Source organism: Anabrus simplex, chromosome 1, assembly GCF_040414725.1.
Source record: "Anabrus simplex isolate iqAnaSimp1 chromosome 1, ASM4041472v1, whole genome shotgun sequence".
Taxonomy (NCBI): Eukaryota; Metazoa; Arthropoda; class Insecta; order Orthoptera; family Tettigoniidae; genus Anabrus; species Anabrus simplex.
The window spans coordinates 710,813,374-710,838,890 of NC_090265.1; positions in this window are offsets into that span (position 1 = coordinate 710,813,374).

The window sequence follows — 25,517 nt, forward strand, 5'->3', positions numbered from 1 at the left end:
ATTTCTTGAAAGGCAAGGTTCTGTGAGTAGATTTGCTTCTAAAAGTTATTTGCTGGAGTTCCTCTCACTGCTCAAGGTGAGACAGCTACATGTTAAATAATTGCAGCAACTGGATTTGCTTCACAAGGTTACTTGCTGGCGAAAGGTGAACAGGATATGAGATTTTTTTTTGTAAAAAAGAATCGCTCCTCTCCTCCGGCTTACCTGTCTGTTGAAGGTTAGCGACTAACAACTCTAGCCAACTGGTGATGAGTGAAGGACAACACAAAAGTGCTTAGTTTAATTAAATAATAAAAATATTTTTCTTGACTACTTACCTTTAATTATTTTTTCGACAGGATGCACATCTAGCTGTAATTCTCGACGATAGATACACGCATTGTTTACTAACCTTACATCAATAAATGTCATCAATGAAATATCATTGTACTAGGTAAAAAAAGAAAAAAAAACTCGGATAAAGTCTGAAATCAGAGGTTGATTAAGACATTCCGTTGTTACGAACGCGATAGTATGAATTTTTACATACGGAATAAAACAAAAACATCTCGCCATTTTTGTTGGATACGTCGGCAACTGTTTATACTCATCGAGGTCAAACAGCTCATACATGAGAGTGTCATGTCTGTGATTTCTTATTATCTTTGTCCAAGATGGCTAACACAAAAAAAATGCATTATGATCTCTGAACTAATAAATTAGTTAGGCTAACACATGATGTGCTATCTCATCAAAAATTATATCGAATATATATGTTTAGCACGGAAGATGAAATAATAAATCGTCTAATGAATCGGTTAGGGGCGCGTGAATTCACCGCAAAGAACAACAGCAAAGAACTTCAGTGAACAAAGACATCAAACACGACAGTGTTTTAACAAAACAAAAGAACGTGCTGCCACGTAGCCGAAATATTGGTTGAAAAACTGTAAAGCATGGTTTCTTTTAAAATAAAATTTTACGAATTATTTCTTAATCAACCTCTGAATTGAGACAGTGTGTGAGTGAAAGCTATAATTTGTCACACCTACACAGGTTGGTGATTTGAGGATAGAAAAAATAAAATCTGGTAAAGGATTCAAGGTTATAGCATTTGGTTGGTGTAAAAACAAAAAAAAATATGTGTATGCATATATAGGTTAGGATGAATTATTCAAGCAACTCGAATAATAAGTGGAACATCACACTGTTTTATTTACCTGTTAGTTCAAAATACATGATTAAATTCTTTCTTACATGCTTCACAGTCTTTAATCATTGGATTCGGTGCGTCAAAACCATCAACTTCATCCTGTCCTCTGTAGCAATAATGTCTGACACATGGGCTGCAGACTGCTATTTCCAGTTTTGCTTTTACATAGTAGGGTAGTTTCTCCCATGCTTCATCTAAATCGTTAGCGGCATATGTTGAGAGAAACCCAGATGGTAAATAGCGAATTAGATGTTGTGGCATTCGAAGTAAACTGCCATGTGTATAGTATGATGTAATAGCCTCACTTACTAATGAGAAATATATTGTACGTAAAGGATCAGGTTTAATACTTGGTGTACAAAGTTCACATTTACACTGGATGTTACGGTTTCTCTTCTCACCAAACTCATTCTTTACTTGTCGCTCCATGACTGATGACACGCACACACTGTTGCCAACAAAGACAATACCTTAATATTTATTCACACACTTTTTTAAATAGTGTGCTACAGTTTACGTTACGTCACACTGACATGGCGTATACTCCAGTTAGCTTTAAAGTACACTTCCCTTAGCAGTTGCCTAGTGTGAAAATAGCGAACTAGAGAGAATAATTTTATGATTGTCAACGAGGAGGATCAAACTTGTACTCTTCTAGATGTGAGCGAATTCACTTGCTTTATATAAAAATTTTAATGCTAGGTGTAAGATAATCTCACATTATATTACCAGACGCGACTTTATTGTGTGTAAAATTATTATTTTGTAGACATATGTTTGAAGCAGAACATTCCTTTGTAGTGTATATCTATCCCGGATGTTTTCTGCAAGCAGCTTTCGCATAAACCGGTTAACGCCTTACTTCTTTCGCGGTCATTGCTGGTCATGGTCGTGCTTTGACCACGGTTTCGCTAAGGCTACAAAAAAAGGATGCGTGAACTTAAGTCCGGGTCGCAGCTTACTAGCAGATGTTGTATCCAGGCAGGTTTTTTTGAAACTAGTTGTTTTTTCAAATTACATATCGCCGTTAGAACAGGTATATATACTGCGATCGCTTGCTGTAGCTACGTTAAAGTTTCGAAAAATGTCAGCAGTACAACGTAGCCTTTTAGAAAAACTAGTAGCGCTGAGGGATGTAATTAGATTAAAAGAAGAATGTGAATTAAATAATATTGTAGAAGTAGAGGGTGCGTTTGAACGCGCTATTGTGAATAGAATGAGGGAGTTCACTAACGAAGAGTTTCAGCTCTTTATTAGTGTGTACTCCGACATTATATCACGGCGCAATAGCCCTTACTTCCACCTATTTTTAATTCATAAATTTAATTACTTTCTCTGCTGCGCGTTATTAGCTGAGCTACGAGCGATGATAGAAGAAAGTAACGAAGATGTTATTGGTGAGTTTCAACTTTTTTTAATTTTAAGAAATTCGTTTACTGTAGGATTGCGAAAGATTTTAATTTTACATTATCTTTTTCTTTAATATAGTATATGAACAACAAGTAGAAGAGCCTGTAAGACCAGAAGAATTAAATTTCTTTGAACCGATATAGGTGAGTGTAAAAAAATATTTTTCTTGCTTTCTTTTTTTTTCTGCTCTTAGGAAGATAAACTAATTAAAGAGATTTATTTTACATCACACTAACACAGATACGTAAAGGAGTAGGAAAAAGGATGGAGTTTAATTTTTTATTTTAAAAATTACAAGAGGTTATCTTTAGTTAAATTTTGTTTATTATAATTTATTAATATACATGTTACACAAATGCTTCGAAATAATTATGCAGAGTTGAGGTGGAAATATCTTCTTGCTTGAAGTAATGTCCAACGTTGTCATCAACAAAACAAACAGCACAGTTTCTTGAGCAAGGGAAGTCTGCAACAATAGAGAGAGGACACTATAAGATGGTAAATCTATCAGACATTAGAGTAAAAAATTAAAAATATATTATACTAACGTACTTACTATTGATTTTTTTTAGAATACATATTCCTTTGGAATCCATGAATTATGCGTGGCGTCGAATCCTAGCCACGATACGAAAACTTTGTCGTTCTTTCTTTTTAAAATTTTATCAATGAGGTATATTTTAGGATGTTTTGTCTTCTGCAGTTCTTGTTCATAGAACACACCAAATATTGGTTTATTTTGATAGTCGTGAAGCAAGTAAGTTCTCGGTGATGTTTCTTTTACTTTTCTTACAGTAAATAATTCATTACTCCAATTAGGAGTATAGCCCTTTGTAAAATATCGCTTAATTTTACTTATTCGTACTGTGTCACCTACTTTAAATTTTGGTGGATAAGGTGACTTCTTTTTCTTCATTTCCCGTAATTTGTACACAGTAGCAAGTTGTTGTAGATTATTTGTGACGTCTATAGGTTTCATACCAATCGTACGATGTTTTCGATTATTATATTCATCTAATAGTTTTGGTAGCATGCGAAGCCAGTGGTATGATCCGCACGCCGAGAATTTCCTCCACATCCACTGCTTCAGTGTTCGATTGAAGCGTTCAACTACGCTTGCCTTCAAGCTGCTCCCTGTTGAATAGTGCTTAATTTTTCTTATTGTAATCCACTGTTGAAAAATCTAATTATAAATTTCTTTTCCCCTGTCAGTTTGTAGATGTTTTGGATAGCGTTTACATTTTGAATAGATGCGTTCCATATTCTCCACTACTCCGTTTCCTGTTTTTGTTTTAAGTGGAACTGCCCAGGCATACTTTGAATAAACATCAATAACAGTTAACATGTATTTATATCCACTATTAACTTTCGAAAACAGAGACATATCAACAAGATCCGCTTGATGTAAATCATCTCTCCCCCGGCTAATAACGCTCCGTCTTTCAAAATTCTTTCGCACTGGAGCGTGGAGTTCTTTTGCTATTTCTTCTCTGATATTGTTCATAAAGTATAGGTAAAAGAATTCGTTCTGTGTCGTCTATTCGTTTCTTGAATCGCAGTCGATCTATAGCCAGTTGTTGCCAGTTGCTTCTTCTGTCTTCACATCCAATTTCATAGATTACTGAAATATCCTTTGAGAATCTAACCGCTTTAAATATATTTGCGAACGGAAGTTCGTCCCACTGCGCAGTGTTCATTTATTCGATGTACCTCGACTTTCGAAGTTCTTCTTCGATTGACAAGATTTCCTTTTCGTGTGACGAATGACCAGCACTTCTAGATGCTATTAACTTTTTCAGTCTCTCCACTAGACTGTTTGGATCATTCCAATGAACTAATTCGATCTTCTTTCTTTGTTCATTTTTCCACTTGGCTACTTTTGATCCTCTTCCTGTACGTTTGTATTTGTGTACACTTACAAATTTTGGTGTGCTCCTTCCTTTTTTCACTTTTGCATCTTCTACTAATGGCTTGATAATTTTTTGAAATTTGAGCGATTTCGTGCCTCTCATTGGCTTGCCTGCGTCATACTGTTTCCTGTGCACGTTAGTGTAATTTAATATATGACTGTAAGCTGACAGATCCTTATCATCATACAACTGTGCGTCCGGATCTTTCTGAAATATTAATTCAAGGAGACCTTCAGTTAAAGGATAGTTAAAATTGTCAATGATAAGATTGTTATCGCGAAACAGTACTTTTTTACTCCCTAAATAGTGTTCTCCATGAACTACTCGAACCCCGAATATTCTATCAACTTTGTGTCTCAATTGTGGGTTAAGATAATTTTGCAGGAGAGTTGTAACCTTTCTGTCCAGAGTTTCTTCTTCTTCTTCTGATTCTTCTTCTTCCTCATCACTTATATAACTATTTAATTTTCGATTTTTTTTTGGAATTAATCCATTCGAGTTAACTGTAAGCTGCTGTAGTTTATTTAATGGTGCAGTTATTGGTTTAAATGTTTCTTCTAACTTTAGTTGGTTTAAAGCCATATCTGCTTTAAGAGAGTTATATATTTTTTTTTACATCTTTTCTTAATTTTGCTAGTTTATCCTTTACACGACTTTTTTCCACTATGTTCGCCTGCATTTTTTAAACTGAAGCGTAACGTCTATTGTTTTACTCATATATAGTATATTCAAAGAGTATATGGAGCGGAAGATCGTTAGTATTCCATTGTTCAGGGTCTTTTAGGCGGAATTGAATTTCATCACCTTCCTTTACTTTAAACCACTTGTTCCAGCAGGCTATCCTATCGTAGTTCAACCGTCAACTATAAGCGTCTTACCGGTAAACACTAGTGTTATTCAACATATATCCGTCGTACTCGAAGATCAGTTCGAAAACCCAATCGACTTACAAAATGAGGATGTAACAGTAGAGTTAATTATTCGTCCAGTAAAAATACAGTAATCATATATAACATAAAGCGTACACTTATGTATTATCATTCGAGTAAGGAACAGTTGATCAACAACATCATGGTAGTAATTTACAACAACCAGTCAAAAAACCGAGGATTAAAAGAGGAAGCAGCTAGAGTAGTAAAATATAGAGTAAAGCTAAAAAAACAATCTCATCGTGTACGCGACAAGAAAAAATTAACCACAAACAATAAAGACTTTTTACAATCGCTAGGCTACCGACTACTATAAGTTCTATTTCTCCTACAGAAACTACTTTACTCTCTTTTCATGTGCGTAATCAAGGTAACATTACTCTCTTTTTGTGTGAAATCACTTTACAATGCTACCGACTGCCCCCCAGGATAAAGCTTATAAATTCTAATTCTCTACCAAAAACTACTTTAGTCTCTTTTTGTGTACAATCACGCTAACATCAAGGAGAAATATGTTCAACGTAACGGACAAAGTTATATTTGACAACAGAGTTGCTAGGCGGGAAGTAAGGAGCTATCATCCATATGCTGGCACGAAATATGAAAACAACGATGAAATTCGAGTTCCTGTACACAACCAAGAACATATATTTTTACCCTCTGAAGCTGATGTTCACATCGAAGGTGAAATAGTTAGATCAAGCGCAGATAATACACCTTCAGCTACAGCCGTTCCCGATCAAAACTTTGCAGCAAATCTCTTCGATGAAATGCGTATTGAATTGAATGGGAAAGAGATTGAAAGAACCCGACGTGTAGGCACGACTAGTGCTATAAAAACTTTCGCCTCTTATTCTAAAAATGAAATGTTAGCGTTGCAAAATGCTGGCTATTTTCCATCAATTTCTACACCACCAAACGAAGCTAATATTGCCCACGCAACTACAAAGCTGTTCCATGCAATTATCCCACTGAGTCTTCTTTGCGGATTATTTGAAGACTACAGGAAACCATTCATAAACTGTAAACTTGAATTTATCTTTATTCGTTCTAGAGATGACAAATGTGCACTGTTTTCAGCCAACGCGGAAGATACAGCTAAGGTCAAAGTACGAAAAATGTATATAAAGCTACCAACTCTAATACTGTCCGACGAGGAAGAAGTTAAACGCATAAAGTTAATCCAAAAAAATCCTTCTATTCCTGTAGCATTTCGATCGTGGAGTTATCACGAGTTACCTACTATTCCAAATTCAACGAAAATTAATTGGACTGTTATGACTACGTCACAAATAGAAAAACCGAGAGTTTTTATGCTTGCTTTCCAAACCGATCGTAAGAAAATTAATGTTTCTTCTTCTCTGTTCGATCACTGTAATATTCGATCCGTTGGCGTATTCTTAAATTCAAACTTTTATCCCTATGAAAAGGCTGTAGCTAATTTTAACAATGGCGACTACAGTGAATTGTATGATATGTTCATCAAGTTTCGTAATGCGTACTATCAGCTTGATGATAATCGTTCCGAACCGAACATATCACGAAGTGAATTTCACTCGCATTGTCCTATTGTTGTTAATTGCATGGAACAGGTTGAATCGATAAAATCTTCCTCTGTCGATGTTCGCGTTGAAATTGAAACAAACGAACCTATTCCAGCAAACACTACTCTGCATTGCATTATTATTCATGATCGCATAATAAATTATAAACCACTAACGAATGAAGTATTTTTCTTCCAATAATCTTGCGCGACTTTTTCTTCCTTTTTTTCTAATAGTGTATATAAACGAGAGAGTGAAGATTCTCTGCTTCAGTTCTTCGATATCAAGCACACCATGAGTGCAAAACCCAGAGGAGTGATAGTTGACATTCAGAGGTTACCTACTGGAGGTTACGAGATAGCCTGTTGTAATATAGATTCGTCTACAAATGTGTTATCTACTGCTCTATTAGGTATGAGTGTACCTAATTTAGATTTCACGCTTACGTCGTTTTTCAATCTTCTCAGTGAACAACAATACCAATATCTGGTTGTGTGCAACTGTGTTAATGAGTTACGTCTATTAGCACTGCAAGAGTATCCTCGTACATGCATAATTGACTTGAACACTATAGAAGGTGTACCTGATTTAAGAACAATGCGTAACGAGTGTTTCCCTGTTGACTGTCCGCGCCATTTACCACATGTTGCAAGACATTCAGGCAGCTGTGCTATGTTCAACGTTCACGCAGTTCATAGTTGGCTAAAATCGACAGATGGTGTGATGAGAATAGTGTGTTCAGTGATAAACAAATTTAAGAAAGAAGGTGTGAGCAGATTCAATAAATTTGAGTGGGCTTTCTTCCCTGAAAACATATTATCTATTTACGAACAACATCAGTTAAGTGCGCTCTGGCAGTATCTACCAGATCATCTGAAGGCGAACTTACACCAGGCTTGTCAGGATTCAGGAGCTAACAACAACGACATCGTCCGAGCTTGATATCAGCTACTAATACATCAATTATTAAGGTGAAAAAAATATAGATATAATACCATCCTTTTTTCCTTGGTTGTTTTTTCGGTTTTATTCTGCTTCTAACTAATTTATTTATTTTTTCTCCTCTGCAGGTGTCTCCTCATAGTGGCATCAACAACAACAACAACAACAACAACAACAACAACAACAACGACGTCTGAGCTTGATATTAGTTACTATTTCATCAATTATTAAGGTAAAGAAAAAAATAGTTACTATTTCATCAATTATTAAGGTAAAGAAAAAATAGTTTCCTTTTTTTAAATTTTTTTCTTGCTTGCTTTTTCTGTTTTATGCTGCTATCAACTAATTTTTCTTCCTTTTTTTCCCCTCTGCAGGACTCTCCTCTGGTGGCGGTAGAAGATTCAGTCTCTGCAGATCTCTCCTCGTGGTTGCAGTTACAAATTCAATCAGAAGTTTATATTTTGAAAAACCTCTGTAGTTTCCTATTCAATAAACTTGATTGTAAAAAAGAAATATGTTCTCTTTTTTTTCATTCTCCTACTCCTACTTTAGTTAAGAGTACAAGGAATAAAAGGAGAGGCTGCGCAGGATAGTTTGAAAGAAAATCAACTTTTTGATCATCTAGTGTAGAGTTTTTATTTTTTTCGAAAAAGAAAAAAGATTAAATAAAGGTTTACAATGCACTTTAATATATAAATGATAGAAAATTAACTTACAGTACAATAGTATACAATGTACTTAAACAGCGAGTGTAATTCTATAAGATTCCTTTTTTTCATAATTAAATAAATATAATAGTATGCAATGTACTTTAAAAGTATAAATACAGTACAATACATTGAATAAAAGAAACAGCGGGTGAAATGTTTATCTAGTTTGAAATTCTATAAGCTTACATTTTTTTTTCATTAATTAATTACAGAATGAAACAAAAGTTTCTCTAAAATAAAAATGATTAAAGTAATCATAGGAGCTTCTCCTCTTATTACTTAATATTCACCTTCAGAGAAAATTACATTATTTTACATACAGAGGGGTAAACTGATGACAAAGTGGAGGAGGTGTTCACAAAAAAAGCAAACCTACTTTGCAAGATAGCTATACATTAGTTATACTTCTTTTCTCTGCAAGACTGTAATGTCCAAACGGTAATGTATTAATTTTGTTATCTGTGATGTACCTTTTGTCATCATTAGCTGTGAGTGCTAGTTTGTATTGACGAACCGTGAACACAGAATGAGAATTGGAAGTAATGCACACTTGTAGTTTGGTCACTTGTTCACCTTCATACAGACAACGTCTATACTGATCAATTGTAAGGTGATCGACAACATTTTTTTTGACACCCTTAGCTTTACATGTAGGTTTCTCTTTTTCACACAACTTAATAGCATACATCTTTGGTCTCAAACCTACAAATTCTTCAACAATACTTCCACCGTTTTCATCCTTCATCAAACCTATTTCACCTGAATTTTTTCTTTCAATTTGGAAAGGATTATTTTCATCATAATTTCCTGTATCAAACAAAACTGAATTTTCCTTCATAAACTCATATATATCAAATGAAAAATTGTATATCAAACTGTCGGTGTCAGTGTAGAGTAGTTGTGAGTTTGATTCTGTGTTTCTCAAAATAACGATGTAGTGAAAATCGTTCATTTTCATTTTTGACAAATCTAAAATTGTAGCACCGAGGTAAACCGGTTGATTGTGATGAATTTGAAGTTTCTTCATTTCGATAACCATACACTGTTCGTCTACTATAATACGACGTTTGAAGTTTGCTCTTGAGATCAACGTACCTGCACCACAACGTCCCTTCCACTGTGTGACCCATCTGACGTCGCGCAGCTTCCTTACGTTCATTAATGAACGACCAAAAATTGCGTTATTCATTAATTCATAGAAACTTTTCTCGAACTCATTTTTTGCTAACTTTCGTTTCTCTGTGTTCAAATCAATGTAGCATTTTAACCATGCGCTCTGATTAAACTGAATCGCTCTGTAAATGTGAGCTACTTTCATACCTAATTCTACACACTGTTTTAATAGCCTATAATGAAGAACATACCGTTCCTTGTTGTAAAGAGTGCTCATTAGTTTCGTAGATTTTTCAGGACACAATGGATAATCGGCATGTTTATCATGAAGTTCTAGCGGGTAGATTAAATCAACTTCTACCATAAACCCAACATCTGCTTCATCTCCTACATTCATAATGTCTAAATTCTCAACGTTTTCGACCCATTGAAAGCCGCCCGTTGGAAGAAACTGTTGCATAGCGAATCCATACAAATTGTTCACGTCAAAGTACATTATGTATGATTCCGGTTTGGACTCATCGTATGTTAACATGTACTTGTTATTTGCTACTGCATGCCGCGTAACGCATTGCACATTACCACCGCGTATGGAGCGTTCGAAAAACTGCAGCATGTCGATATCCTGAAGTAATTCTAGCTGGACAGCTGTTATTTTCTTCATAGCACTCCATGCCATAGACGGTACCGTGTAGAAATGAGCGGCATCAATACCATATGTCTCTTTTCCACTCAATCTAAAGTTTTCAAATACATCGGCCAAGAGTAAAGTATCGATTTTCAAGTAAAGATCAGAATATTCACCCAACGATTTACAGTTAAACTTATTCCAAATAAGCTGAGCAAACGCGTAGTTTTCTTCCGAAACAGTTTCACCCTTTAAAGAGCTAAAGAATGAACTCCTTGACGGTAAACTAGTGTCGTCTAACACCTCCATACTAGTAACATATTCGTATGGAAATATCCCTTTCCGAGAAGCGAGTTTAAACTGTAAATCATCGGTGAAATACCGTCTCGTTACAAGCTTTGACTCGTCACTAAGTAATAGCGACATTTTGTCCAGCGAAAAAGGAATAAAGTTGTAAGTGTCTATAAATCTTAGTTCAACACACTGTCTTTGGTTATAACGTATAAAGTTTGAAAATCCTTTGTATCGTTCCATGTTCACTGCTAATAGTTTAATGTTCGTTCTGAGATTTGTCACAACATCCCCTCCCTTCCTATGCAGTTCTCTAATTATGAAATGACCATCATAGGCTGTCAAATTATGGAATGCTACCGGCAAGATAGAAATTTTACGATACTGTAAGTTACACAATTGATGTGCTGATCCCCTGTAAACACCCGTTAAATGACAATGATCGCGAACTTTAATTTCATTATCTGCAATTTCCTTCTCACATATGTGACATAATGTAGACGAAAGAAATTCATTTTCTTGCTCAACAGTTAATGCTAACATTGGTTTCGTATCAAAATAATAGGGCGCAAGCGTGTCCACCAAGTTATACATCTCATCTACGAACCATTTTACACAATCACTACCTCGATAGAGTTTGAAAGAGCACAAATCTCTGTCAAAACTACAGTGTAAATAATATGCTACGCTGTATGGCACATGTTCGTGAATTGGAGTTGAATGTGAGGTGACATCACTTGGAAAACAAGTAGACACAGGTTTCAGTATGCATTCTGTGTCAGCATACACAATAAAAGGCACTGGCTCTTTAACCTTATACTCGGTAAAGTACACTAGCCGTTCGCTATCCGAAGGCATTATACTTTTGCCCACCGGAAATTGTATACAGTTATTAGTATGCAAAGCTAATTTTTCCCAATTAGAAAAGTAAGACAAACACCGTCTGCAAATATAAATTCTATTATGGTTCTTCGTAAGAGATGAGCGCACAAGACGTGGAAGATTCTTAATCAAACAAAAGTGATACTTCTCACTGTCGCCAATCTGAAGCATTAGAAGATCTACGATCTTTTCACACGTTTTATGTGAAATGTACAAAGGTACAAGAGTAAACTCTTTTTTGTCATCATTCCGTCCTATGCACACCCAGTTGTTCTCGTCATACTGCGCTCCGAATACATTCACGGAGATTTCGTTTTGATCTTCAAATTTTCTCATGTATCTCATTTCCATCGGGATTGGTATGTCTTTTAAATTTAAAATTGCATTATAATGTGGATAAGAAGAAATGCGATCTACATGATGTTTAGCTGGAACTAAGCCAGCAACTACACTCCACGCAAAGCAAGCATCTCGTGTGTTCCGCAGATTAATAACTGCTTTCTTGTTTCGAATTGCTGTAGGCAACGTTAGACTAGTTGGCGACTTGCCCACGTGAAAACCTACATTTTTATTAATGTTTATCCGCAATTCGCGAATTCGTAGCAGAGACCACCCCGAATCACGAGCCTCGAACTCTGATAATTTTTTCAGAATCGGTCTCGTTACATGTTCGTTGTACCATTCTCTTAAATTAGTACCTTCAGTAATTTCAGCGTTCCTTGAATGAAAATAATTGTTATCGATTTTATCGTGAAGGACATGTTGTGTGCAGAGAACGGTATTTACTTTTAATGCTTGTGTCTTGAGTGCTTCCTTCACGTATTTATTAAACCACACGTAAGATTTATCTAGGAACTCTTCGGGGAGTAAGAAATCATTGTTAACATTTACCACCGCTAGTGTGTACACTCTGCGCCGAAAAGCTTCCTCGATTTGTTTACACTGGAAAGCAGACAAATCTTCTATCTGAAAAGTTAGTCCATTAACAGCGCGAGCGTGAAAATAAATTTCTAACATCTGATTACGCATTTCCTCTAGCTCGTTAAGATTTTCAATCAGCTTGAACTGAGCTTCTTCTCGCTCGTCGCTAGGTTCGAACCGATATGAAATTAGTATTGATCCATTTACCTCCCTCATAAACGCGCGAATGCGTTCAAACGCTCTATCAAAATGAGTTTGCATTCTACCCGCATCTTCATCTGTCTGTAAATTAATGTCTAGTTTCCTACGTTTGCTGCTCGAAGGATACTCCATGACTACAAAAAAAATTACGATTTGGTGCTAAATTTTTCAGCAATCTCAAGACAAGTCCAGCAGTTGCTGTAGCAACGACTTATCAAGAATGTACAATCCGTCATTACACAGTATAACCATCGAGCTAGGTCACTACCTTCTGCATCGCGTGAACAGTGTACAGCTTCGCTAGGAAACTCCTCCTGAATCTTCCCTAGCAATGTATTACGGTAATAGGAAATGTTATTTGAATCTTGTGACGAAAAGGAAAATTCAATTTTATAAATTTCTTCGAATGTATTATAGCCAAGAAATAGTAGAAAATGTTCATTACTTGAAAGTTCACTCAAAAGAAATCGCACTACAGCAGCTGTCACTTCCTGCTGGCTTTCATAAGCTTTACTCAGGTTCGTCACATATACTGTATAATTAAAAAGAGAACCCCCTCTGTTCCATAGTTCAATACAATTAGCACTCACTTCTTGTTCTTGTTGTGCGCTCAGTTGTCCAGCTTCATCTTCAACAGGCTGTGAAGTAGCGACCACATCCTCCTCTCGATGTACTTGCAGACGACGACTCTGTATGCTTGGATATGCTTGATGTTCAGTTCCTGGTTTAATCTCAACTTTCTTCCACTTCATCATATTACCACCTCGGACCTGAAAAGAAACACCACATACTATTTTCAATTAACAAAACAATTATGCGAATATGGCGAAAAAAAATTACATTAAGAACAAAAATACTCTCTGCATACTTACTTAGTTAAAATAGATGTCGTAACTGAAGACATTCTACTGTAGGAAGCACACTTGATGGTAGCCCCTCTCCATGCCTCTGTACATCATTTTCAAGTTGTTTTTTAAAGAATTTATTTCTTCTATTTCTTCTGCTGTAAGTTTTGAGAATTGCGCCGGCAGGAAAACACTCACAGTCTCCTCATCTTCCCCTTCTATATCAACGATTATTTTCCTCCCAAATCTTGTTTCTACCGCTCTCAGCGCTTTAACCTTAAATGGATGGTTAAGTTGCAACTCACTTAACTTTCTATTATGAAATTGTGGTGCCTTGGCAATTTTGTTTAATTTCATTAACATATCCATTTTGTTGAAACTGCTATATCTTTTTAAAATTAACAAACTAAATAAACTTACACTTACTGAAGAGGAAAGAAAAGTAGTAGTAGAGAACTCTTCCAACTAGATGATAGTTTTCATGTTGTGCTCTGCTCCTTAAATACTCCCTGCCACCACCTTCACTCCTCACCAGTAGGCTGGACTTGTCACTAGTTCACCTTCACTCAAAATTACAACCTACAATAAACATCCTGTTCGTGACAGAGATAACCTTCAACAAGTTAGAAAGCGGATCTTGCCTAGTAACAGCTGCACTGTAGCACTCCTTAGTGTTTCCCCCTCACCCCTCTAGTAAGAGAGGAGTGAGGGATCATTTTTTTTACATAAACTAACATCCTGTTCAGCTTTCACCAGCAAGTGACCTATTAAAGCAAATCCAGTTGCCACATAGTTACTGTACCTTGGCCACAAGAATAACCTTTCAAGAAAATTAATTACCTCTTACATAAAGACCTCTGAGTGTGTTGTCCTCATTCTACATGTGGTTGACACCCTTAGCCAGTGAAAGCTACTCCAGCAAAATCCAGTCACAGCACCTTGCCCCCCACACCTTTCAAGAATTAATTACCTCTCATATTAAGACCTTACAGTATGTGTAGTTAACATTCCACACACGCCTTGCCAAGTGAGAGGCCCCTTCAGGGAGTGAAGCGCACGGGGCATGCGCAGTGGCTGCCGCTGGTCCAGAATTCTTCTCTCGCAAAGCTGGTCCAGAATTCTTCTAGATACTCTACTCACGGAAATCCGTTTTCAGGGCTGCCGACAGTGGGGTTCGAACCTACTATCTCCCGAATACTGGATACTGGCCGCACTTAAGCGACTGCAGCTATCGAGCTCGGTAGGTCAATAAATTAACCACATCCATAAATTGTATTCATTTTATTGAATTAGTTTTATTCAACTCTTCAACTACAGTTTTGAATATACATTCAGTGAAGATAATCATAAATATCTCAAGTGGAAAAGCTAAATTCACAGATACATTGGGTCCGAATGGGCGAGAGAATACAAAGCTTCAAAAACTATTGGGATCTTTTGCACTATTAGTAAAATTAACTTTGGAGGCTGCGGAGGTGGACTCAAGTCTGAATCTGGTTCTGTATCAAAATATGAATCGGATGTTGAAACTAAAGATTGCTGGCTCTCATCTGCTTGGTCCGCGTCAGCTGGATCATACATGCTCCCATCTGAATCCTCTTCCATCAAACTGTGCATTGCTAGTACCTGCCAGTGCTTCTCCACTGGTCGTACCAGTACATGCTACTGGTATGAATAAGGTATCTTCCGCATCAGAATCACCAACGGCTTCTGAATTTGTTCCTAGTGTAGCCAACAGTTCTTCAATTTCAGATGTTCGTAGACGTGGCATGATTCTGTGAAAGTAAATATAAGAAAAATATGAGAATGATTGATTTATTAAAATAAAAGATATAATAATCATGCACCAGCATTATCTCTCTCTTCACTCAAGACTTCATTTTGCACTATGGACTTTCTATATTTTTTCAAAGAGCATCTAAACAAGCTGTAATACTTTTGCGATATTTTTCAGGATACTGCATTCATATTATTATCTCCAGTCTAACTCAAGCTAGCAAAGGAAGTGGACGTGCTGAGTGGAGTGTGCCAAACAATGGTTGGTGTGGAGCAGTACCGAGCAGCGATATAGAGGTGGCTTTGGAGAATGAAGGGGAAAATCCTGAGAAAAGAGAGCTCAAGAGTGATTTACGGAAGATAGGAGAGATGGTGTTGGTGGCTGTGATGGTAACGACGCTGTTAGTTACTGGGGGCGTTGAACTTAATCCCGGCCCGTAGGTTAACGGCAATATGAGCTGGGACGTTATGGAGGCTATAAAAAGAATAGTTAGAGAGGAGGTGAGGGATGTTTGTACAACAATCCAACTAAAGGAGAAGTTCCAGAACCAGTCAAAAAATTGAAGAGCTGGAGAGATGGATAAAGGACAAAACAGAAGAGGTAGCAGCAAAGACGGGAAATAATGATGGAAAAATTGTGAAACTGAAAGAGAAAGTCAAAAATCTGGAAGAGGAAGTGACGAAACTGAAGAAAGTAGAGGCGAACTGCTATCAGGAACGCGAGAAGAAATGTATTTTTATATACGGAATGAAGGAAAATGTAAAATAGACTAAAGTTGATCTTATATACAAGGTGGTCGAGGTAATCCAGAATAAGATGAAGTGGATATCGGTGATGTGGAAAGGAACGGAAATTTGAGAGGGAACAGGCCTAACAGAGTGAAGTTGTTATCAACTCTGATGGCGGAAATTATAGGGAGAAATGCGGGAAATGTGCAAGGCAAAAATTATGGGTAAGAAGAGATATGTGGAATTAAGGCAGTAAGTGCTTAAATACTTTAAGAGCTCATCTATTTAGGGCAAGACATCAAGGAATCAGAGCGCATATCAGGGCCAGCAGGTGATAGTATTTAACGGAAAGTGGGTAAGACGTTGGCCGGTGGAGAAGTTTGCAGATGTTCGACGACGAGCTAAAGCGAGAAGAAAACGTGGAATCAAGACAAGACGACAGGAAGGCAGAAGGGAAATCAGCGCGGGACAACGAAGCAAGTAAGAAAAGCACGCCAGGGGTCAGTGTAACGAGCAGTCCAGCGATCAGTGCAGAAGCAGAAGTGAGGAGTCAGCAAGTGCTGACAGAAGTTGACTCACAAGTTGACTCACAAGTTCTGGAAAGATCAAACATAAGTAGGCAAGTGTTCAATAAAGAACAAGTAGTACGCGAGGAAATGAAAGGTCGAGACAACCTGACTAGAGGGAGAAGTTAAAGTCTAAAAGGTGTATAGTGCAAGAAATGTAAAATTGTGGAGGAAAAGGAAGACAAGGAGCGTTCAAAAGGACAAAAGAAAGGAGTGGGCATAGAATAGGATAGGGCTATAAGAACGAGAAGAAAAAATAAGGGAGGTAATGGGATGGACGTTAGGGTAAGTCATAGCTGGACTGGAAGCTAGGGTTTATAAATATTGAAGGATTACTAAATAAGCTAGGCAATGAGGCAGTTATTAAAACGGTAGAAAGCTTTGACATTGTGGCGCTACTAGATACGTGGCTTGAATTCGGGAAGGAGATAAAATGGAAGAAGGAGAAAGAGCGGTAAGGGGAGATTTCCGGGGGGAATAGCGCTATTGATAAAAGAAGAGATTAGTGATCTAGTAGAGGATATTGAAAATCAGATGGTGGAAGTAATTTGCGACAGGTTTAATAGGGGGAAGGTACAAGGGAGGGAAAAGAAGATATGTCTGGCTTTTGCATATTGCCACCCACAGAACTCTGCTTACGCGAAAGGTAATTTTATGAGGAATTAGTACTAGAAACAAGTATCATAACAGGGAAATTTGATGAAGATGGAATGTTGCTGCTTGGGGACTGGAATAGGAGAACTGTGCTCTGTTTACAGTAAAGAATACGAGACGATGATGAGGGTAAGAAGGCGAAGTGCAGATAAAGAAAGGAATTGGTATGGATCAAAGCTATTGGAGCTATGTGCCACGGGTAAATTTTATATTTTGAATGGATGGTGAGGTGATAAGAGGGGTAAGCTGACATTCATTGCGGGACAGGGGGAGAGCGATTGATTTAGTATTGTGTTCAGAAGACATGTTAGAGAATATCAAAAAGGTCCAGGTTGGCGACTGGGCCGAATCCCATCATGCACCAGTATGGTTAATGATAGAAAGAGGTGAGAGAGAAATAGAGGGGGAAGGTAAAGAAAAGCGTGGAGTAAGCCATTAGCTATACTAAATACAAGTGGATGTAAAAGAAAACAGGAGCTAGGTTCCCTTTTAGAAAAGGAGCTTGATTTAATTAGGTGTGGATGGGAAGAGGCTGTAAGAGAAGGTAATACCAAATAAAGTAGAGACAATACGTTACACTTAGCGAGATATCGAGGGACAGCTATTAGAGCTCTCTCTAGCGGATTGACCTGAGGACTACTGATTCTGTCGTAAGAGCACGCGTATTTGTGTGTGAGGTTATGGTGTTATTTATGCGTGTTCAGTGAGTTGACATAATTAAATAGTACCGTGTGTTTCATTCCTTGATATCTCCTCTCAACATGATGGGAAAATATATGTGCTGTGTTTGGCTGCAGTAACTATGAAGTAGAGAAGAATGCGCCGTCTTTCTTCCGTTTCCCTCGTGACAAGAAAATGTAAGTAATATTGTGTTTGCATATATATTCTTCCAGCGACAAAGAGACTTTTATAGTACTTCATAATCTTCTGACCTGCTCGACCCAAATTTTAAATGGCTTAAAATATAATACGCATATGTTATTGTATAGTGTATATCGATGTGTTGTTGCAGGTGTGATCTGTGGGTTTGATTTAATTCAGGAATATATATATGCATCTCAGTGTGGCTGGTTGTGTTCCAAGTTACCCCATTTCGAATGAAGTAATGCGTTGTCAAGCACTGAAGAAAATATGGGTGATTTTGCTTTTGCTAGATTGCTTTACGTCGCACCGACACAGATAGGTCTTATGGCGATGATGGAAGAGGGAAGGGCTAGGAGTGGGAAGGAAGCGGCCGTGGCATTAATTTAGGTACAGCCCCAGCATTTGCCTGGTGTGAAAATGGGAAACCACGGAAAAACATTTTCAGGGCTGCCGACAGTGGGGTTCGTACCTACTATCTGCCGAATACTGGATACTGGCCGCACTTAAGCGACTGCACCTATCGACCTCGGTGTGGCAGTACCGGGAATCGAACCCAGGCCCCCGAGGACGGCAGCTAATAACACTAACCGTTACGCTACGGAGGCGGACATGGGTGGTTTAAGATGTACAAATTTTGTTGAAACAGTATGATGATGCAAATTTGCTTTACCCTAGCATTATGGCAAGTATTGCTTATAGGGAAAGTTTGAATGTTTTTGAGGTTAAATTTATAGATTTTCTTTCTGTTAGTAGGCTTCAAGTTAAAAGGAAAATTGTCCAGCTCTTTAATGTAAATTCATTGAATCATATGCATAAGGAATGTGCCGATATTTTTGTTGACAAGTGCTTTAATATGATACAATGCTTTTAAATGAGAAAAAGGAAAAATCTAGCCGTGAACGTTCAGGCAGGAATTCTAAAGCTAAAAATGTAATGCATAAATGAAAGATCAAGGCCTTCCACAGCAGTCCATTTCACATCTTGATTATATATCTAATTTCAGTCTTTAAATAATAACCTGTTAAATAATACTTCATTCATTTATCCAGAATTGCTTTAGCAACTCTAAAGTTAATATCTTAGTAACACTTTCTTTCTAGACGTAATTTATTTATCCATTTCCGTATATACATTTCCACTGATATTTGAATTCAGCGCGAAATTTTAGTTCAAGCCACTAGGAGCGCCACTTGCGACTTGTGTCCCATTTTAACAAGGCTAAGTCCGGAAGTGTCGCGTATTAACTCTACTGTATTTGGTAATATGATAGAGCGTTAGAGCTAATCGAATACCCAACTAAAAGGGTAACACAGGCGAATAGAGTTGCTAGGAGATGGAAGAAGAACGAAGAGGGCTGGTGCAGCAATGAATGTAAAGAAAAAAGGAAATTAGTGATGGTGGTGCTAAAAGAATTTAGGAAGAACTGAGGGTGTTAAGAAAGAATGGCGTTTCGTAACCTATGAAAAGAATACAAATTAAACATTACAGAGGCAAAGAGAATCTGGATGAAAGAGCAAGCCGGGCTAATAAGTATAGAGTGCAAGGTGAAACCGTTGGAGAGAGTATGGGATAGAATAAATAAAATTAATGAGGGAGGGAAAATTTTGGCAAACCGTGTATAGCGGACGACCAGTGGTTTGACTATTTCCGGGAGCTGTTAGGGGGTGAAGACAAATGAAGGCAAGTAAAAAGTGATATGACATGAGGGAGAATTTTAGAGGTCCAAATTCAGGAACTTGATAAAGTGATTTCAAGAATTGTAGTGATAAGGGTGATGAGTAATCATAGGAGAAAATCAGCGGGAGGATGTAATTGTATTAGCACCTTCTTTTGGAAGGAAATAGGCAAACAAGATCAGATAATACTTTGTAGATGGTTTAGTTAAATTTTTAACAGGATTTTCGAAGGAGGAAGTACCCAAAAGAGTGGGAAGTTGGAGTAATGTACCCTATTTATAAAAAGGAATGTAGCAGAAACTTGCCAAAGAACTATAGAAGAATAACACTGTTGGACTCGCTGAGTAAGTAGTACACAGGGGTAATGGCGAGCAAGTTAAGTATCTGGGCCGAGACACAGTCGATATTGTAATTTTTAAGGAGGGTTCAGAAGAGGACGAAGACCAGTAGATAGTATAATGACCGTCAAGATGATCATAGAAAAATACCTGGTTAGGGAAGGGTGTAAGGTGTACTTAGCTGCAATAGATTTTGAAAAAGCATTTGACACGGTTCGTAGCGGTGCATTAATAGCAAAGCGATTCAAGCGTTATATGGGAAAGTATATTGTCGTATCAGATTGGAGGAAAATCTGATGATCAGCTAAATAGAATATAAGGCGGGGCTTAAGCAGGGATGTAAGTTATCGCCCATATTATTTTTTCTCTTCATTAAGACATCCTCCAGGATCACGAAATAAATAAATGGGCAGTGCCGGCGGTAAATGGGTTGGAGGTACCAAGCTTAATATTTGCCGATGATGTGATACTTCTAGCATTAACAGGGGGAGGCTCAGAGAAAAGTCTCAACATGTTCGAGGATTTCGCAAGGAAGTGGTCCCTGAAAATTAATGGAAGTAAATCGAAGGTGATGGTAGTAAGTAAGACTAAGAGAAGGAAATCATATGGCTGGTACAGGGAGAGAAGTTTGAAGAAGTAAGCAATCTGGAATATTTGGGAGTAATTATAAACACGAGAAGAGGCTGGGAGGACTAAATTAAGAGGACGAAGTGGAAGGGGGCCGCAGCTCTTTCGATGGTCAACACCCTAGAATCAAAATCCCCTGGTATAAATTACAGTTTGCAATGATTGGTGTTAAAGAAGTTGATGCTAGGCAGAGTACTGTGTGGGGTGAAACTATGGGGTTCAGAGGACAAAAAAGACTTGTTGAAGCAGATTACATGTAGATTTAGCAAAATAATAATGCAATTACCACAGTGCACTGCAAATGCCGGTGCATTACTAATGCGGGCGAATTTATTGAAGCAGATTGTGTTAAAAGGAGTACTAAACTACTGGATGAGACTAAAAAGAGGAGAAGGGGGTGTGGTTTTCCAAGACGCGTATCACCAACAGTTGAAGCATATGTATTCGGGGTGTTGGCTTACAAAAATTAAAGTGTATTTGGATAGGATCGATATGGGGCATTTCTGGAAGATAGTTTGGTACGGGAAGTGGATCAGCAGACAGGGAGATAGTAGAGAGAGTTGAAGACATCCAAAGGCAGCGTCTGATAGAAGAGTGCAGGGAGAAGTGTTTTCTTAGCCTTTACAATAGAGTCATAAAAGTTGCAAGAATAAACGTAAACAGAGCAGAGAGAAGATGTTTGTTATGGTTATTTATGGGGCTGTATCAAAATAAGGGGTGGACTAGAAAGGCAGATAAGTTACGGTGTTTATTATGTGAGAAAGTGTCCAATGACTTCACTTGGTGAATGAATGTAAAGCATTACAAAAAGTGAGAACGAGCTCTACTTAAGCAGGGGGATGAATGGAAAATTATAAAATGGTGGCCGAATGAATTGTCCAGGACCGGTAACTTAAATAAATACTTATGTGCTGTTAAAAATTATGCGTGGTCAAAATGGAAGAAGAAAATGGACAAGTATCTTAAAAGTTGTAAAAGGAAGGCTTGGCGAGTGTGATTTAAGTGCTACTCTTCAGTAGTGAGTCAGTGGTTTAGGATATTTCAAGTTAAAAGTACTTAGTGCACATCTAAGAAGCCTGAAGGAGCGATATGTGTATGCAGCAAAATGGAGTAATAGAGGAAGTCATGATTAAGAGCAAGCAGACAGGTACAAGCATATGGAACATGGTTCAAGGACAGTGGCTGCTTGCTAAGATGTGTGCTGTGTGAAGAGGAAGTGAATAGGCGAGTGTTGCTGACGCAAAGGATGGGGGCAGGTCATGTACCCCCACATATAGCCGATGTGTTTTTATTTATTCATTGTCATATCGCGGAAGGCATTTATTTTCCTTACAGTGCGCAGTATTGCCAACGTCTCCGAGTAGGATCTAAGTAGAGAGTGAAAGGGCACAGCAGAGCGGTCGAAGAAATTTCGGCAGCCGAAGGTAGGAATAATACAGAATATGTAGTGGAGAGTTCGTAACATATTCCCACGAGCCGGCAAAAAGCGAAGCGTCGATGAAGGCGCAGAGACGATGGTGAGTCGATCTTCACAAGGGGCGCCAACTTGGAAGAGCGATGATCGAGACTAGAAGAAGAAACCAGAATGGTGATGTACCCAAACGAAGAGGCAAATATGAGGAGAAAGGAAGAGTGAAAAGGTAAAGAGAAAAGAGAAAAGGGGAGGGGAGAATGAAGAGACAGGAGAATGAGAAGAATGGACCAGTCCAGAAAAGGAAAAAATGCAAGATGAAAGGGAGGATTTCGAAAAGTACAGAGGTGATACAAACATTAAAATATACAATATAATATTATACAATGTAGAGTAAAGATATATGTGGCATACATTATATAAAGAATAAACAATTGAATGGTGTCCTATTTAAAAATCCATGAGATTAAAGTAAATAAAAAAGAGAAAAAGGGCCTATGCACTCATGGGGAGTCTGCGTTGGAACGGGGATTTGAAGAGCAGCGTTTGATGAGCAAGATAATTTTCAAAGAAAGGACAATAAAAAGGGCCATAGAAAAAGGGATATACTGAAACAACACAAGATCAGAGAGAAGTGAAAGCATAACCAAAGGGATTAAATATTCGGGGAAGAAAATCATTTCCAAGTGGCGGAAACAAAACAATGGGGGGAAGGAGAAAAAAAATACGAAAAAATGAAACAGGTTTGTTAACAGAAATATGATAATAACATTTCTTAAGTGGAGAGAGATGGACACGTTTAACATGGAGATAATCAAAAGAGGTTTGCAAAAGAGTATTAGGAATAATACGAAATGGGCCTATCCAGCGAGGGGCTAACTTAGCAGAGAACTGATCACTGGAGGAGCTTTGGGGGTGATTACGGAGGAGAACCATATCACCAAGTATAAACATAGACAATATATGACGAGATTTATGTGTTTTCTTAGAGATAAGTTGAGCAGTACAAAGAGTAGAAAGGGCTTCGGTTCAAAGAGATTCAGTAGATTTAGAAACATCGGATTCTAAAAGGGTGTGAAGATACCAATTAAGGGATAAGGGAGTGTGAAGATCTCGGCCCAAAAAGGTTTAGCGGGAGTTTGGCGGGTAGCACAATTTATACTAGAATTGAAAGCAATGGCTAGGGCAGATGGATTTACACCCCAATCCTTACGGAAGGAATGATTGAAGATTGAAAGAGCTATTTTAAAATTACGATGACAACGTTCAACATTGCTAGCCTGGGGATAATGTGGAGAGGTATTAATTCTCTTAATTCCTAATTGGAAACACATATTGTACCGTTTCATTGCCCTGATCTTATGAAAAATGAAGTATTACAACATCTATATTTGCCAAGCACCGTAGTAAGATCATAATCTATTAGCTTCATTTCCGTATTGATTGCTACTACAACATAAAAATAATTTAGAAGCCTCCACCTTATCAATACAATATATATTTACTCTAATGCAGTAAATTCAGTACCGGTTTCGACCCCTATGAGGTCATCCTCAGCTGACACACGTTAAATTGGTTTCAAAAACATCACATGTAAGACATTACACCTTCATTCAACTGACCCAATTAAACCAAACGTTAAAAAGTTGCTTATTAAAATAGTAAATGGATCTTTTTCTTTGGCTTAAAAAGTACTTGTTATGTGAGGCATATCACCTCATTGTGCGTAATCTATTGAACATCAAATGGCGTTTACACTTGTTTACACTAGTGTTTGTAAAATTGTTACATATTTACAGCATTTATCGTCCTTAAGAATATATATACACAAAAAGTTTTAGATCCGATGTAACAGGCCGGTTAAAAATGGATGAAATTGTAAAAGCAAATAAAATGTGTCCAATTTTTTTGTTCTAATTTGTACTGTTTGTTATTGCTGCACTGTACTTGTAAATTGGTAAGTGCACGGTGTATGTATGCTAAAGTTGAGGCATTACACCTTCATACAACTGACCCAATTAAACCAAACATTAAAAAGTTGCTTATTAAAATATTAAATGGATCTTTTTCTTTGGCATAAAAAGTACTTGTTATGTGAGGCATATCACCTCATTGTACCTGATCTATTGAACATCAAATTAAGTTTACACTTATTTACACTAGTGTTTGTAAAATTGTTACATATTTACAGCATTTATCGTCTTTAAGAATATGTATACATAAAAAGTTTTAGACCAGATGTAACACGCCGGTTGAAAATGGATGAAATGGTAAAAACAAATAAAATGGGTCAAAATTTTTGTTCTAATTTGTACTGTTTGTTATTGGTGCACTGTACTTGTAAATTGGTAAATACACGGTGTATATATGCTAAAGTTGAGGCTTATAATTGTTTTTCATTCGTTCCAATTTTCCTTGATTACTGCTAGTATGCAGGTGAGAAGTTATCTTGATATACAGATGTTGTTGTGAAGAATTGCGTGTGCCATTATTGAGTTAAATAGTGCCTATTATGAACTGAATTTCATTTGATATGCCGTACATTTTGAAGTAAAGTTTAAGTTATGTCGATGTTAGCCAATGTACATTTGTTCTGGTGATAGCGTGAGGGCTTCTTTTATGTTGTAGAATATATCTGCAAATAGAAATAATTTGTATAAGAAATGGCGTGTAATAGGCTGTGAAAAGTGAGTTGTGTGTTAAAGTACTTACATTGAGTGTTGGCACTGTGTGCGCTGCACGGCTGCACGTCGAGATCTGTTACGTGTTATTGTGGGGTTGTAGTTCGCGGCTGCGGAGGAGAGGTTTGGAGGGATGGGTTTCAAGAACATAACTATTACTACTCAAGTAACAATATTTACAATTGGAATAATAGGGTATCTAATCCTAGTTTATAACCCAATTTTCAAAGCTTCGTATACTAATTTTAAACCTTAAATAAATTCAAAATTCTACCTTAAAAATTTACATTTAAGCTTATTAAAAATTTACTAACTCCCTGTGGAGGGAGCGGGACTAGAGTAGGGAAAGTCTTTAAGCGGTTCATTTGTATGTGTGAGTTGTTGTTTCTTAATTCTTTTCAAATAATAATTTTTAAAAGGGGAATGACTGTATCGAAAGGAATGTTGGTTTTTTCTGTGATTTCATTTAAGTTGAAATTTGGGTTGACGTATTGGTCTAAGCTTTTGGTCATTAATATGTTGTCCCATGGCTGAAATATGTCTATGTTTAACTGCATTTATGTGTTCGTTGTATCGTATCTGAAAGTTTCTCCCGGTATGCCCTATGTAGCTGGCCTCGCAGTCATTACATTTCAGGCGGTAAACACCTGAGTGGTTGTATTGATTTATGTTGTTGA